We start from the raw sequence: 14,111 nt of genomic DNA on the forward strand, positions 1-14,111 counted from the left end.
TTATCACACATAAAAGACACATAATCCAGGTTATTTTATTTATAAGATGTAAGCCTAGATTGGGCAAATTTTGAAGCGATTCTAATTTATATTCCAGACATATGTCCCTTGTTACTCGCTGTTTCTCCTGGCCATGTCCTCATAGTCTGTCTCCTTTCATGGTGACTTCCTCCTCCGTTGGTCTCCTCTCTCTTCTTCCCTCTTCTACCTTTCAGTCACCCCAGTCAGGTGACTGAAAACCCATCTACCTCTATCTATTTCTCAATCACAGGCTTTAGCCTTTTATTTTCCAATTAACTTGGGGAGCACGGTTTATGCGTAAGAATTTCTTTGGGGGACAACCAGATCTTGAGGGCCAGTATTTACCATTTGAATACACAGCAGCACCAGACCAACCTCTTACAGACAGCACATACTTAATATTCCAAAAAGATTCTGTCTTAAAACAGACAAAGTTGTCATAGACAGAAAATAAAATTAGTGATCAGGATACAAAGGTTACAGATGAACTGAGAAGAAAGACTATCAGAGAACTATGGGGTAATAAAATCTTTCTAGTCCTGGAGAAATGGCTCAGGAGCTAAAAACGCTCACTACTCTTGTAGATTACCTGCACTCAGTTCTCAGCACCCACAGCAGCCTGCTGCAACTGTCCGTAACTTCAGCTCTAAGGAATCTGATGCCCTCTTCTGGCCTCTGTGGGTACTTCACTCTTGCATGCAGACAAAAAGATAAATAAAAATACAATACACTTTTTTAAATAAAGGGGGAATTCTATAATTTCTCAGGAATGTGAGCTAGCTCAAAGTATACATTTATTTAAATTCAATTAATTGTGCACTTAAGATGAACACATCAAAACTAGGTACATAGCTTTAATCCTAGCACTTGAAAGGCAGAGGCAGGTGGATCTCTGTGAGCTTCAGACCAGCCTTCTCTACATTGTGACTTCCAGGACAGCCAGAGCTACATAGTGAGACCCTGCCTCAAAACAGCAACAAAAGTAGAAAGATGAATACATTAAGAGCTGGAGTGTTACCTAGTTGTAGAATGCTTGCCTAGGACGTACAAGACTCTGGGTTCCATTCCCAGTAGGCAGGGAGGGAAAGAGATGGCTACATTTTACTATATGTAATTTTACTTCAGCAAAGGAAAAAAAGATAAAAATGATACAAAGTCGAACCTGGTAACATGAGGAAACAAAAACACAAAAGGAATGTAAATCAATAGAAACCGGAAAAAAAAAAAAACAGATACAGAAACAGACTTAAGGCACAGGAATTATAGGAAACACAACTTTGAAATAACTGCCCTTACTGTATTCAAGAAAAACAAGTCAGGGTAGAGAACTTTTCTAGAAGAAAACAAAGCCGGGGTTGGGGATCTAGCTCAGTGGTAGAGCGCTTGCCTAGCAAGCGCAAGGTCCTGGGTTCAGTCCTCAGCTCCAGAAAAAAAAAAGAAAGAAAGAAAAGAAAACAAAGCCAACTTGAAAAAGACCCAAATAAATGAGAGACTGAAAAGGGAGAAAATAAGGGAGTTTAAGAACTCAGAGAAAGAATTAAGCAGAAGATTAGATGAGGTTGTGAAGAAAATTAGTCAATTGGAAGATCAGGAAAAAAATGCTCAGAAGAAAGCACAGATAAGAAAAAAAACGGAGAAGAATAAATGGGGATCAAGAAGCAGAAATGAGAATTGAGAAGTTTTAACATATAATTAAGGGACGAGAAAAGGGAATGTGAAGGCCAAGATGTATGAAAACTAGGCATGGTGGCTCACAGTACTTGGGAGGTTGGGGTAAGGAGATTGCTAGAAGTTCAAGTTCACCATGAAACACAGAGTAAGATACTGTCTCAAAACGGATTATCTGAGGAGAGGATGATTGGGAAATCTCTAAAAGTGAAAGGTGAGAAGTCATGGATCCACGAGTTTAACGCATTGCTGAGGGGCAAACGAAGCCTCGGGTGTGTGAGGCTCACGGTTAATCCTCAACAATAAAACAAAGCGAAACAAGGTGCCCCGTCACTGTATAGCAGAGTAAAGCAGATACAAAGGAATATGAAATCTTGAAATTATTAAAAAGGAGGGAGATATAAGCTAACAGCCAATGTTTCCACAGGAACACAGCTGTTAGAACAGTAAGATGATATATTTAGTGTTCCAAGAGAGAGTAATTCTATTCTCAGCAGAGACATGCTTTAAGAAGAACACGAAGTAGGACATTTTCATGTGATGAGAAAATGGAATTATTTTACCAGCATACTTACACTAAAAAAAAGTATTAAAGGGTGTTCTTCAGACAGAAGGAAACGATTCTAGATGGAAAAGCTAGAGATAAAGATTTTAAAGCAAAGATCAGAATCCATAGGCCAGAGTCTGGAGAGATGGCTCAGCAGTTAAGCACTCTTCTAGAGGACCTGGGTTCAAGTCCCGGCACCCACACGGTGGCTCCAGTCCCAGGGGATCTCATGCCCTCTTCTTGCCTCTGAGGAAATTACACATAAATAATGAAGATACGTATGTGCAGGCAAAGCACCCATGTACATAAAATAATCAATATTGTATACGTTCTACAAAACCATTTTAAGACATAAAATATATAGAAAATTGAATTCATAGATTTAGAGAAGGGCTAAATGGAGTTAATTGTTACCTAGAGATTACTAGGAAAAGTATACAAAGCACCAATTAGTGGTGCTATTAATATTATAATTTCTAAGAATATGAAAGTGTATATAACTTCTAAACTATGATCTATGACTGATGCTTTTTAAACTGTATTTTTCTTTTCTTTTTTTAGTATGTCGCAGAATTCATTGTTGTTGAAAGCCAGACATCATGTTTTCAAATAAAAGAAACTGGAAAAATATTTTACTGTGATAGTTTATATTAACTTGACAGGGAGCCAGCGCCGTTTACTGCCTGCTATATTTATAACTGTCCCTGAGCTTTTCCAACAATTCCTTCTTAGGTTTTGTTTTCGTTTTGATAGCCAAGGCTGGTCTTGAACTCCTGATTTTCCTGCCTCTGCTTCTCACGTGCTAGGATTACAGGCACTGAGCAAGCATGCCTGGCATAGGACCTGCATTTCTGAGCCATGACTGTCCAAAGAATTTTTTAGTTTTCATGTTTCCTTTTATGAGACAAGAAGGTTTGGGGCTGGGGGTGGAGTTGGTCAGTTGCGCCCCAAACAAATAAGGCTCTTATAATGTCCCTCACAGAACAAACTTTTATACAGAAGTCAAGTGGGAATTTCCGGTTTCTTTGGGGACTCAGTTGTGTCACGTGAGTTTTGCTGAAGTAGAGACACGGGTGAGAAGATGTTTTGTTAAAGCTGTCAAGTGAAAGGGGACAGTGATGTTCAGAAAGAATATCTTCCCACGCTACAGACAGTGGGAGGAAGCTCTTGCATTGGTTCTCCTTGCAATGCATCACTGATCTTCGCTTGTTGTGACTTTGTAGAGAGTAACTCGCCAAATAACTTCTCCTGACATTCTGACGGCTTCTTGCTGCTTGCTTGATCTCTTGCTGGTTGGTAGAGGCTCTCAGTTTCTCTTATTGAACTGCCGCTGCTGATTCGTGTTCGGTGTTTGCTAGTGGACTAGACTGCAAGATTGGAATCGCCCCAAAGAACTATTCTAAACAGGTTCCCCAACCCCTGTTTCCTATTAACCTGTCCTTTCCTCTGGTGGGTGGTGGGCTAGAAGGGAGGTTGAGGCATTTAAGAGTCGTTATTAAATAGGTTTTGAAAGATCTAAGCTTACACAGAAGGCACTCTAAGTAGAATTTCAAACAATTACCACTCCCCCCCAACCCCACCTCTCCACCTTGCATTCCACCCTCCCACCCCCACCGATCTCCACTCTCTTGGACAGCAGGATGAATCATTTCTCCAGGTTTCACCTCCAGCAGAGGTGAGGCAGAATCCACCTGAAGGTCCCAGCATGCCCTGGGGGAATTGCAGGACACCAGTCTCTTCCTCTGCCTCTGTTTTGTCTCCTAGTCATGAAGTGACCCTACCATGCATTTTACCATTACACCAAGTGTGATATCACCACAGATCGCAAACAGCAGGGCCGCCTGACCAAAACCCCCGAAACCAGGAGCCAAAATCATCCTTTGCTCTCAAGTTGGTTTATCCCACATATTATACCGAAGGAATAGAAGGGAGCTGTCACAGCCTCCAAGGCCTGGAGAGCATTTGTGCACTAGCTACTTCCCTGTTGCTATATCAAGAGCCCATGACCAAGGCAACTTATAAAAGAAAACATTTAGTCGGGGACTTGCCTACAGTTTCAGTCAGTCCATGATTATTATGGTGGGAAGCATGGCTTCCGGCAGGCTTGGTACTGATGCAGAATCAAGAGTTTATACCCTCACCTGAGGGGGTGGGGAGGGGAGAGAGAGAGAGAGAGAGAGAGAGAGAGAGAGAACATGAGCTTTGGAAACCTCAAAGCCCACCCCTAGTGACATATCTCCTTCAACGAGGCCACACTTCCCAATCCTTCGTGATATAGTCTACCAACTAGACAACTAAGCATTCAAATCCGTAGCCTATAGGAGCTATGCTCACCCAAACCATCACACCTTAGGTCCACTACTAAATGTCCTAGTGCTCTTTTCTCCCCAAAGGAAAAATGTACAAAAGTATATTTTGTGTTTCTTTTTGAGCTCTAGGCTCTTTTTTTACCATAGACCTTCCTAAGAGTGATTACTAAAAGCCATGCCACAGAGTCGAGAGGCTGTCTTGAAATCCCTTCTGCCAGAGAAGTCAGTCCATTCACTTTGAATTTAGCCTGAGGAAAATCCTTAGGGCAAGGGCAGAAGATAGACACATGGCCAAAATATCGTAAAACGTTCTCTAGCCCAGTTTCTGATGTTGTGCTGCTATGAAACCTCTTAGACTGGGCCCACAGTCCACACTGCTCCCAGCATTGCCGTCTTCCAAGCTTCTGCCGAGAGGGCCCGTTAAGCTACACTTATAGTGTCTACCTACCTTTTCAGTTCAAAGTCTTTCACACTTCTCAAAATACCCACGGTCAGGTCTGCCATAGCAATACTCCACTCTCTAGTACAAAATTCTCTCTTAGTTGTTTTTCTGTTGCTATGATAACACACCACGACCAAGGCAACTTATAAAATCGAATCATTTAATAAGTCTTATCATTCTAGGGGTTAGAGTCCAGCCAGTGGAACAAAGATATGTTTGCAGGGAAAGCTGAGAACTCATATCTCAAACAGCAAGCAGGAGGCAGAGAGTGCCATCAACCAGGGATCAAATATTCAAACTTAGAAGCCTATAGAGGCCACTATAATTCAAACTGCTATAATCTCTTACCTAGAAGATGTTTGACAAATAAGGACAGCAGGTGTTTTTTATTTTATTTATGGGATTAATTAATATTTATCTTCTTTGACCGAGATTTTTAAGCCCACTGGTAAGTATAAAGGTGTTTTACTTTAAGGTGTGCCCTTACTATGCAGCCTGGCTGGCCTAGAGCTTGCTATGCATACTAGAGATCTGCCTGTTTCTGCTTCCTGAATGCAGGGACTGGGGGTGTGTGCCACCATGCCCGACAGTGTAAAGCGATTTTAAAGAGTTAAGTCACATATTCTCATTGTTCGTAAGCGATGTTGGGAGCGCGCAGGTCCTCGCACTCTCAGATCACCAGGGAAATCAGGGATGTTAGGTAGGCACTGTTGTCTTTTCAAAGGAAAGGGAGTTTTTCTACCCAAAAGGCTGGGATTTGGACAAGAACAAGGACAAAAGCCAGACACATTAAGTTTAACAGCCCAGTAATTTATGTTATCTGAAGGACTATGTCAAGCTCCTGCAACCAGGACCAGATGTGGCTGACAGTCTAGGTGACCTTTGTATTATCTGAAGGGACAGGCCAAATCAAGCCCCTGCAACCAGGACTGGATATTCTTTTTTTTTTTTTTTTTTTTTTTTTTGTTCTTTTTTTCAGAGCTGGGGACCGAACCCAGGGCCTTGCGCTTCCTAGGCTAAATCCCCAACCCCAGGACTGGATATTCTTAATAGTCTAGATTACCTTTGCATCATGGGTATAGCCAGGGGCTCCCCCAAGCTCCCACAACAAGGACTGGGAGTGGCTAATAACTCAAATGACCTCTACACTCTCTGTATGACCAAGATCTCAGCAGATCCTTCCCAAGGCCTTAAGTTAAGCATGTGGGCCTAGCTCTGGAAGCCATCTTGGATGAAGTGACACGCACATGGAGCTTTGATGTAATTATGCCTCCTTCTGTACCTGGGACTGTCCTATGCCAGGAAACCTTTCCTAAATTGTACTGTGTTTAAATATGCTTACAGTAACCTCACGGCATCAGACTCCAGATGTTTGATCCAGCCTGGCTGGCTAAGTCTGGCTGAAGTGAGTTTTCCTTTTTGCCTCTTTATAGATTGTTTCACTGCTGGCCCCAGGTGCCTGAAGGACGCGCCTCCCCCCTTAACCCCTGCAGAGCAGAGCGTGACTGTTTGGGATTAGAAACTCAGAATCACTCACAGGTGCCGCTCTGGGTTCTCTAAGTTGTTGCTTTCTGAGTGTTTGTTTTCTGTCTGGGGCTCTCCCTCACACACCTGGCTCTCCTCCCGTAAGCAACAGAGTCATCCAAAGCCATTGGAATCTGGAGGTTTGAGAGACTCCTTATTTGAGGCCCTCTCATAGGAATGGCAGGAGAGAGCTGTTCTGTTAGAATCTTGCCAATGTCATTTGAATTTCAGTAGCTTGCAGCTGAAAGCCTTGGTAAGCCTTCTCTTGGACTGAAATGTTTTCAGCCTTTTTCCTGGATTTCTAGGGCTGCAATGGAGGGTAGGATGCTAGTATACATTTAGTTTTCCTGCCCTCTGATTCTCCCTTTGGTCTAGCATCTAACACAGCACTCAGCCTTGTGCCAGGATTCAAGTCTTCAGAAACTGCTCTATGCCTGTATTTGATGTGGGTAGAGAAGATCTCGGATCCGACAGTTTCCTCTTGTGACCTTTTAGCCTACCTTAAAGCTCTGCTGACTCAGCATTTTCCGGGTGCCTCAGCGTACCCTCTCCTGCTGCCTGTGACCTCTCCGTATAACCTGAGGCCTCTCTAGATCTGCTCAGCCACACACACCTGCTCATTCTACGTCCACCTTCCAAACACCAAACATTTCTGCCCCATTTTTTATTTGCTCTGTCCCAGTAGATTTATATACCCCAGGGACTCAGGAGCAGGTAGAGGAGACCTGTTCAATCTGCACGCACAATGCAAACCTCTTTCCCCCATAGCAATATATTGAGACAACATCTCTGCTTATGTATTAGAGGAGGGCATGCCTGCTGCGGTGTTCCTCTGGAGGTCAGAGAACAACTCCTCTCTCTCCTTCCACTAGGTGAGTTTTAGAGACTGAACTCAGATCACCAGGCCTGGCTACAAGTACCTTGCCTGCTGAGCCATCTTGCTACCCCCCATTGCTTCTTCTTAATGGAAATTAGAATGTCCTGTGCAGAAAGGAAGTGTGGGCTTGAACACTGCAAGCTTCCCGTTATTACTGGGTTTTCTGGTGACCGGTTCCCATACAGGAGGGTACCAAGGGACATTTGGTTAAAGCAAATAGTATTCCTGTCACTCAGGAAATCCCAAGTGACGAGGGACCGTGTCAGAAGCCAAGGACAAAAGCCAAATATCAGAACCAAAACTGCACCTCAGACTGTGTCCCTTAGGCAATATCAAAGGGTGAGGCGATCTGTGCTGGTAACTGAGGGCAGGGTTCAAACACACGTTCTTGCTATGTCATTGTATCACAGTGGACCACATTTATTTATTTATTCCATAAATATGAATTAAACACACATTGGGAGATACTCTAGGCACTAGAGACTGTAAACAAGAGAAAGCTTACATTCTGGTGGTAGGAAAGGGTAGATGGATGGATGGATGGATGAGTGGGTGGGTGAGTAGGTGGATGGATGAGTGGGTGAGTGGATGGATGGATGCATGAGTGGTCAGGGAGAGCCCGAATAGGGAGAAATGTGTGAAGATTGCAGGGAATGATATTCCAGGAGGTGACAAGGGCAGGTGTGAAGGCTTCCTCAAAGAACATATTTGGAACTTTCCAGAGATGAGGTCAAAGAGCTAGTCTTATTCTAAATTCCATGGACACCACTGAGGTGGCCATGGTAAGAAGCTGTATCAGGCAGGGTCTGATTAAAGTGTCTCAAAGGACACCCTGGCTGCTCCGGAAGTGCCAGCAGAGGGCAGAGAGGAAGGAGGGAACTCAGAGAAGAGGCTCTGTTGGTGTGCAGGGTACCAGCTGACACCATCGTGGAGGTGGAGGAGATAGGCCAGCTAGTAACACCTGGCCATTGAGGGTGGAGAAAAGAGGGAGTTTCTATGTGTGATAGTTGGCATATAGTTGGCCCAGGGAGTGGCACTATTAAAAGATGTGACTCTGTTGGAGTGGGTGTGTCACTGTGCATGTGGGTTTTAAGACCCTCATCTTGGCTGCCTGGGAGTATTCTGTTAGTAGCCTTCAGATGAAGATGTAGAACTCTCAGCTCCTCCTGCACCATGCCTGCCTGGATGCTGCCATGTTCCCACCCTGTTGATAATGGACTGAACCTCTGAACCTGTAAGCCAGCCCCAATTAAATGTTGTCCTTATAAGAGTTCCCTTGGTCATGGTGTCTGCTCACAGCAGTAAAACCCTAACTAATACACTAGGTGACTGGGGAACTGGGTGTCCGATGATGCCTCTTACTATGGTAGGGAAGAGCTGACACCATGGGAAGAAAAACTTACAGGACGTCCATTGAGAGCTCACCCCATTGCTGACCCCTGAGGACAGCATACAGAGTAGAAGGATAAGCCCAGCCCTGGGTGTGGCCAACTCAACTACAGAGATGCTTCAGCGTAGCCAGTGGGGGGCTGTAGGACACCACATGGCAACTGCAGCATCTCAGAGACCTGACCGGGTCCTAGCCAGGAACAAAGCCTTTACACACCTTGTCCGTTTGGTCTATAGCACAGCAGGAAGACAGTCTTGCCTCCATTTTACAGAGGAGGAGGCTGCCATCAGCCAACTCTGCCGGCTAATATGGATGCTAACCATGAAGGCTGTTCTGCCACCAGGACTGGGGACTGGTCTTGAACGTTCCTTTTATTTTACATTAGATGTGTTTGCATTTGTTTGGGAAGAGCTCGGGAGAGTAATGGGAAACCCAATAGATTGGAAGGGAGGGTTTAAAGCCCCTAAAGTAATTTCTTGGGGAGCCCCCTGGGACACCCCATGCTGCCTGTCTAAACACTAGAGCTTTCTTTGCTGTTCTAAACAGTTATAAAGAAGTTGGGGAAGGCTGTGCGAGGTAACTGACTGGGGAAGAACAAGACATGGCCAGAGGGTTCTCTGTGAGATTTAAGGGCTAAAGAGGGCTTCCCTAGAAAGGAACCAGGAAACCAAGGCCTGGAAATTAGAGCTGTGAAGATTATGTCAGAGGTACCAGAGATCTGTCTTCCACAGATGGTGACCTGGTTGAGGACTGAGATCCTTTTCCTTGGGTGGAATTTTGGGTTATTCCTGGGGACGCCTCCTCAGCTGTTTTACTGGCTATGATCCCTCCTCCTGCATCCTGAACCCAGACTGACATCTGTTAGGAGCAGGCATGGCCAACAGATCACGATAGAACTGTGCCAAAGCCTGGATGCAATCTCTTAGTGAGCTCAGTGGCTGTACCGCTCTCCTGCTGCTTCCCAGAAGCACCTCAACATGCTTATTTTTAGTGCAATGCAGGGTTTTTCATAACACTTGTTTCTCCAGGAAAGATGGGCTATTACCTGTGTGTGTGTGTGTGTGTGTGTGTGTGTGTGTGTGTGTGTGTGTGTATACCCTGAGTAACAACCAAAACATCAGTTCTGAGCAGTGACAGTGACAGCCTTTGACCTGGTTTTATTCCTTGTAAATGAAGTTCCACCTGGGATTGTTATTTGTTTTCTTTTATTTAAGATGGGGTCTCACTATGTAGTCCAAGCTAGCCTTGAACTCACTATGTAGCTGAGGTTAGCTTTGAACCAGTGTAATTTCCTGGCTCAGTAGTCGGAGAGCTGAGATTGAGGATAGGAGCCATGGCCCCTGCCCCGCATGAGTTTGCAGGTGCAGGAAACATGTTTGTACTTCTTGAGGTGCTTGTCTGGAGACCGGACTTCCTCTGGGTGGCTAGTGTGTGTCTTAGGAGTCTCCAGAAGGGTATGTGATTCTTTATCGCAACTTAATCGACCTTAATATTGAGGAGATGTGATTTGGAGCCCCCAAACCACAATAGGTTATGCAGAGCTGCTCAGAGGATCCTGTGTGCGTCTAAACTAGGTTTTACACACTTTCCCTTGAAGAAGTGATGTCGGACAAAAAAGGAAGAAAACAACAACAATCAAAACAGAAAAGAGTGGATAGACTTACCATGGTGGCTGGGGATGCTAACGGTGGGTGACTATGGAGCATGCAGAGGCCCTGGGATGCTGGGACACTTGAGCAGCTCTGCAGTCAGGCGCCATTGTCAGGTCTTTTTGGTGACCCAAAGCTACCAGTCATTCCATCATAGACGTGAGAGATAAGAAAAGTCCCTAGAGAAGTTCCCCACCCTGACCAAACTCCCTCCATTAGCCTCCCCACTCCCATCCACAACCCCAGGCATTTCTGCCAATGCCAGGATCCCACGCAGAGTCAGAAACACTGAAACAAATCTGTGTGTTCACAGGAAAGCAGAGTCACAGGGCACCACGCGCTCCTCAGCCAACTTCTGAAGGACCTTCAAGGGAGCTTATCTCAGAGGTGACAGATCCCTGATGACCTCAGAGGGTGAGCAGAAGTGGCTGCCATGTGATATACTCTTGCAAGCCCTGCACTCAAGAGGCTGAAACAGAAGAATAGTAGTTCTGGGTTAGCCTTGGCTACACAATGAGACCCTGTCTCCAAAGAGCAAAGCAGCAACACCAAAGCAAAGAAGAATACCAGCTTGCATGCCTTCACGGCACTCCTCTGTAGAATTCTTTTAAAGATATTTTTATTTATTATATGCAAGTACCATGTACCTGTCTTCAGACACACCAGAAGGGGCATTGGATCTCATCACAGATGGTTGTGAGCCACCATGTGGCTGCTGGGATTTGAACTCAGGACCTCTGGAAGAGCAGCCAGTGCTCTTAACCACTGAGCCATCTCTCCAGCCCTGTAGAATTCTCTTGATGAGCAAAGAAAGCAGAGCTCAGGGAGACTAAGGGGCTTGCTTAGTTAGCATCTCTGTTGCTATAATGATATATCATGACCAGAAGCAACTTGAGGAGGAAAGGTTTTATCTCGGCTTATAGGTCTACACCACTGTCCATCACTAAAGGAAGTGAGGCCATGGAGGCGTGCTGCTCACTTGCTTTGCTCAGTGTGTCTTGCTCAGCCTGCTCTCTTATGCCCTCCAGATCAAGGATGGCACTGCCCACAGCGGGCTGGGCCCAACCACAACCATCAAGAAAACGTACCACAGGCTTCAGACCACTCATATTAACCCAGACGCTAAGTCCTGTAGAAGTTGTAGCTTCCCTCTGGACCCTGGAATCCATGCACACACCAGACATTGCACACAGCATTGGTAATCTACTCACTAAGGTCCTGTCATGAGTTAAATAGTGAACTCCATAACCTGCTCTTTGTTTGGACCTGAAGTATTGATTCCATAAATCCGGTTAGAAGCCCGTGACAGGGAAAGTCTTGGACCCTGGGGGGAACTTAGTGCTGTTGTGTAACTGAGTTGACATGGCTTGAAACTGCTTTCTGAACCTCTGCGTTTACACCATAGATGAAAGCAGAGAGTCATGCTGTTCCAGATGCTAAGACTAGGAAAGGCTGAATGCCCGCCCTTAACCAGAACATTCATTGCAACTGCCCTGAATCTCAGGGAACTTTACAGAAGGGCAGGGAGTGGACAGGGGAGTACGGGAAGATAGGGAAAAGGCCATGGAATGCTGTCTTCTGGCCTCAGCCCTGGTATCATACATCAGATATCAAGGCAGCTACAGATGCCTCCCCAGGGCCTGCACAGAACTGGGGCTGTCATCAGTCAAGACAGGGATGGAGGGGGGCTTTTAAGGCTCCTGAATTATTGGCTACTGATAGATTCCCAGGAAGGAGCGATCATTGTCATCAGATGAGTCTACCAGGCTCCAGAGGACAGTTCTAAACCAGTGGTCACACAGATGGCCTTCCTTAAGCCAAATGAGTCACAAAACAAGACAAAAGGACATGAGTGTGGGAAGGGGACTTGTAGAGAGGAAGCCATGTCCAGCACTGAGAACGTATCTTTCCATGGCTTGTCTCGGTTGTTTGTGTTCCCTGTAACCTCTTGAGTGTGTTTATAGTTCTCTTTATACATCTGAGAAAACACAAGAGCCACAAAGTGACAGGCAGTAGTTCACATCTTCCAGCAGTAATTCTGAGTATTAACAATGGTCTCAACTCCTCCACAGAAAGACACAAACTAACAGTTTGAATTAGAAAACAGGATCCGGGGGTTGGGGATTTAGCTCAGTGGTAGAGCGCTTGCCTAGGAAGCGCAAGGCCCTGGGTTCGGTCCCCAGCTCCGAAAAAAAGAACCAAGAAAAAAAAAGAAAACAGGATCCGTCTTTTTTGGTTGCTTTCAAGAAACACACCTCCCCACCACACTGGCACAGGAAAGGACTTTTTGAACAAGATCCTGGTAGTGGAAACATTATGTAAGTCCAATAATTAATAAATGGTACCTCATGACTAAATACCTTCTTCACAGCAGAGGACACCAGCATTTCTGTAAAGGCAGCCTACAAAACGTGGGGGGGAAATCTTTACCAGCTATACCTCTGAGGATTAGTGTCTAGACTATACAAAAAATTCAAAAGATCAAACATCAAGAAAACAACCCAATTTAAAATGGTGCATAAGACTAAATAGAGAGTTCTCAGAAGCCGAAACACAAATGGCTCAGAAATATATATTTTTTTAAATTCTCAACACCCTTAGCCATCAGAGATATGCAAATTAAAACTAGTTTGAGATTTCTTTTTACGCCAGTCAAAGAAGAAAAAACAAAACTGGATGGCATATGCTGGCGCGGCTGGGGAGAAAAGGGAAGTTATTCACTGCTGGTGCGTGTGAAAACTGGTGCAGCTACTCTGGAAAACAGTGAGGAGCTTCCTCAGAAATCTATAAATAGATTTACCGCAGGATCCAGCTAGCCCACTCTTGGGCACACACGCAATGGACTCTCATATCCGCCTACAACATACCTGCTCCTCTGGGCTCACTGATGCTGTACCATGGTCACCAAGAAACAGAAAGGACTTTGGTGTCCATCACTGATGAGTGAATCGTGAAAATGTGGTACATTCACACAACGGGATATTACTCAGATGTTAAGAAAAATGAAAGTATAAAACTCTTGGGGGGCTGGAGAGATGGCTCAGTGGTTAAGAGCACTGACTGCCCTTCCAGAGGTCCTGAGTTCAATTCCCAGCAACCACATGGTGGCTCACAACCATCTGTAATGGGATCCGAAACCTTCTTCTGGTGTGTCTGAAGACAGCGACAGTGTACTCACTCTACAGTGTACTCACATACGTAAAATAAATAAAAAAAGATCTTAAAAAAAAAAAAAGAAAGGGGAGAGTAGACCAGGAAGGGTTAAATTGGGGGAGGGGAGGGGAGAACAGGGTAAAGTAGGGAACACAGGGAAGGAAAACAAACACTAAAGACATTTTGTTTTAAAGTCACATGGAAACATTACTGTAGAAGCTTCCGTGTGTGTGTGTGTGTGTGTGTGTGTGTGTGTGTGTGTGTGTGTGTGTGTCACCCTTTAACAGGGTGACAATTCCCCACAAGACACCACAGACAATCAAGTAAAAGGCCCATGCAAGTTGATGATAAGGCCCTATTGAAGCCACCATATACCTGGGTCACAGAACATGGAAAAATCGGTGTGATTTTTTTTCTCTCTCGTGAGTTTAACAGTTAGTACCCCATAGAGAGCCAAAAATGATGTTGAAAGAAAATAGCTTATCTTTGTGAGCTGATGATCTTACAGAGGGAGGAGCTAAGTTCAAAAGA

General features: G+C 44.8%; 1 protein-coding gene across 6 annotated transcripts in view; it reads left to right on the forward strand.

Annotated features, from left to right (window-relative positions):
- Window positions 1–14,111, forward strand: part of Chit1 (chitinase 1) — a 47,609-nt gene that overhangs the window by 19,690 nt on the left and 13,808 nt on the right. The window contains 2 exon segments of one of the 6 annotated variants that reach the window (NM_001270846.1): window positions 8,149–8,170; window positions 10,741–10,841. The gene's annotated coding sequence lies outside the window, so the exon portion shown is untranslated. 6 annotated transcript variants of the gene reach the window in all.

Source organism: Rattus norvegicus, chromosome 13 (assembly GCF_021556685.1).
Source record: "Rattus norvegicus strain SHRSP/BbbUtx chromosome 13, alternate assembly SHRSP_T2T, whole genome shotgun sequence".
In the NCBI taxonomy this organism is placed as follows: domain Eukaryota; kingdom Metazoa; phylum Chordata; class Mammalia; order Rodentia; family Muridae; genus Rattus; species Rattus norvegicus.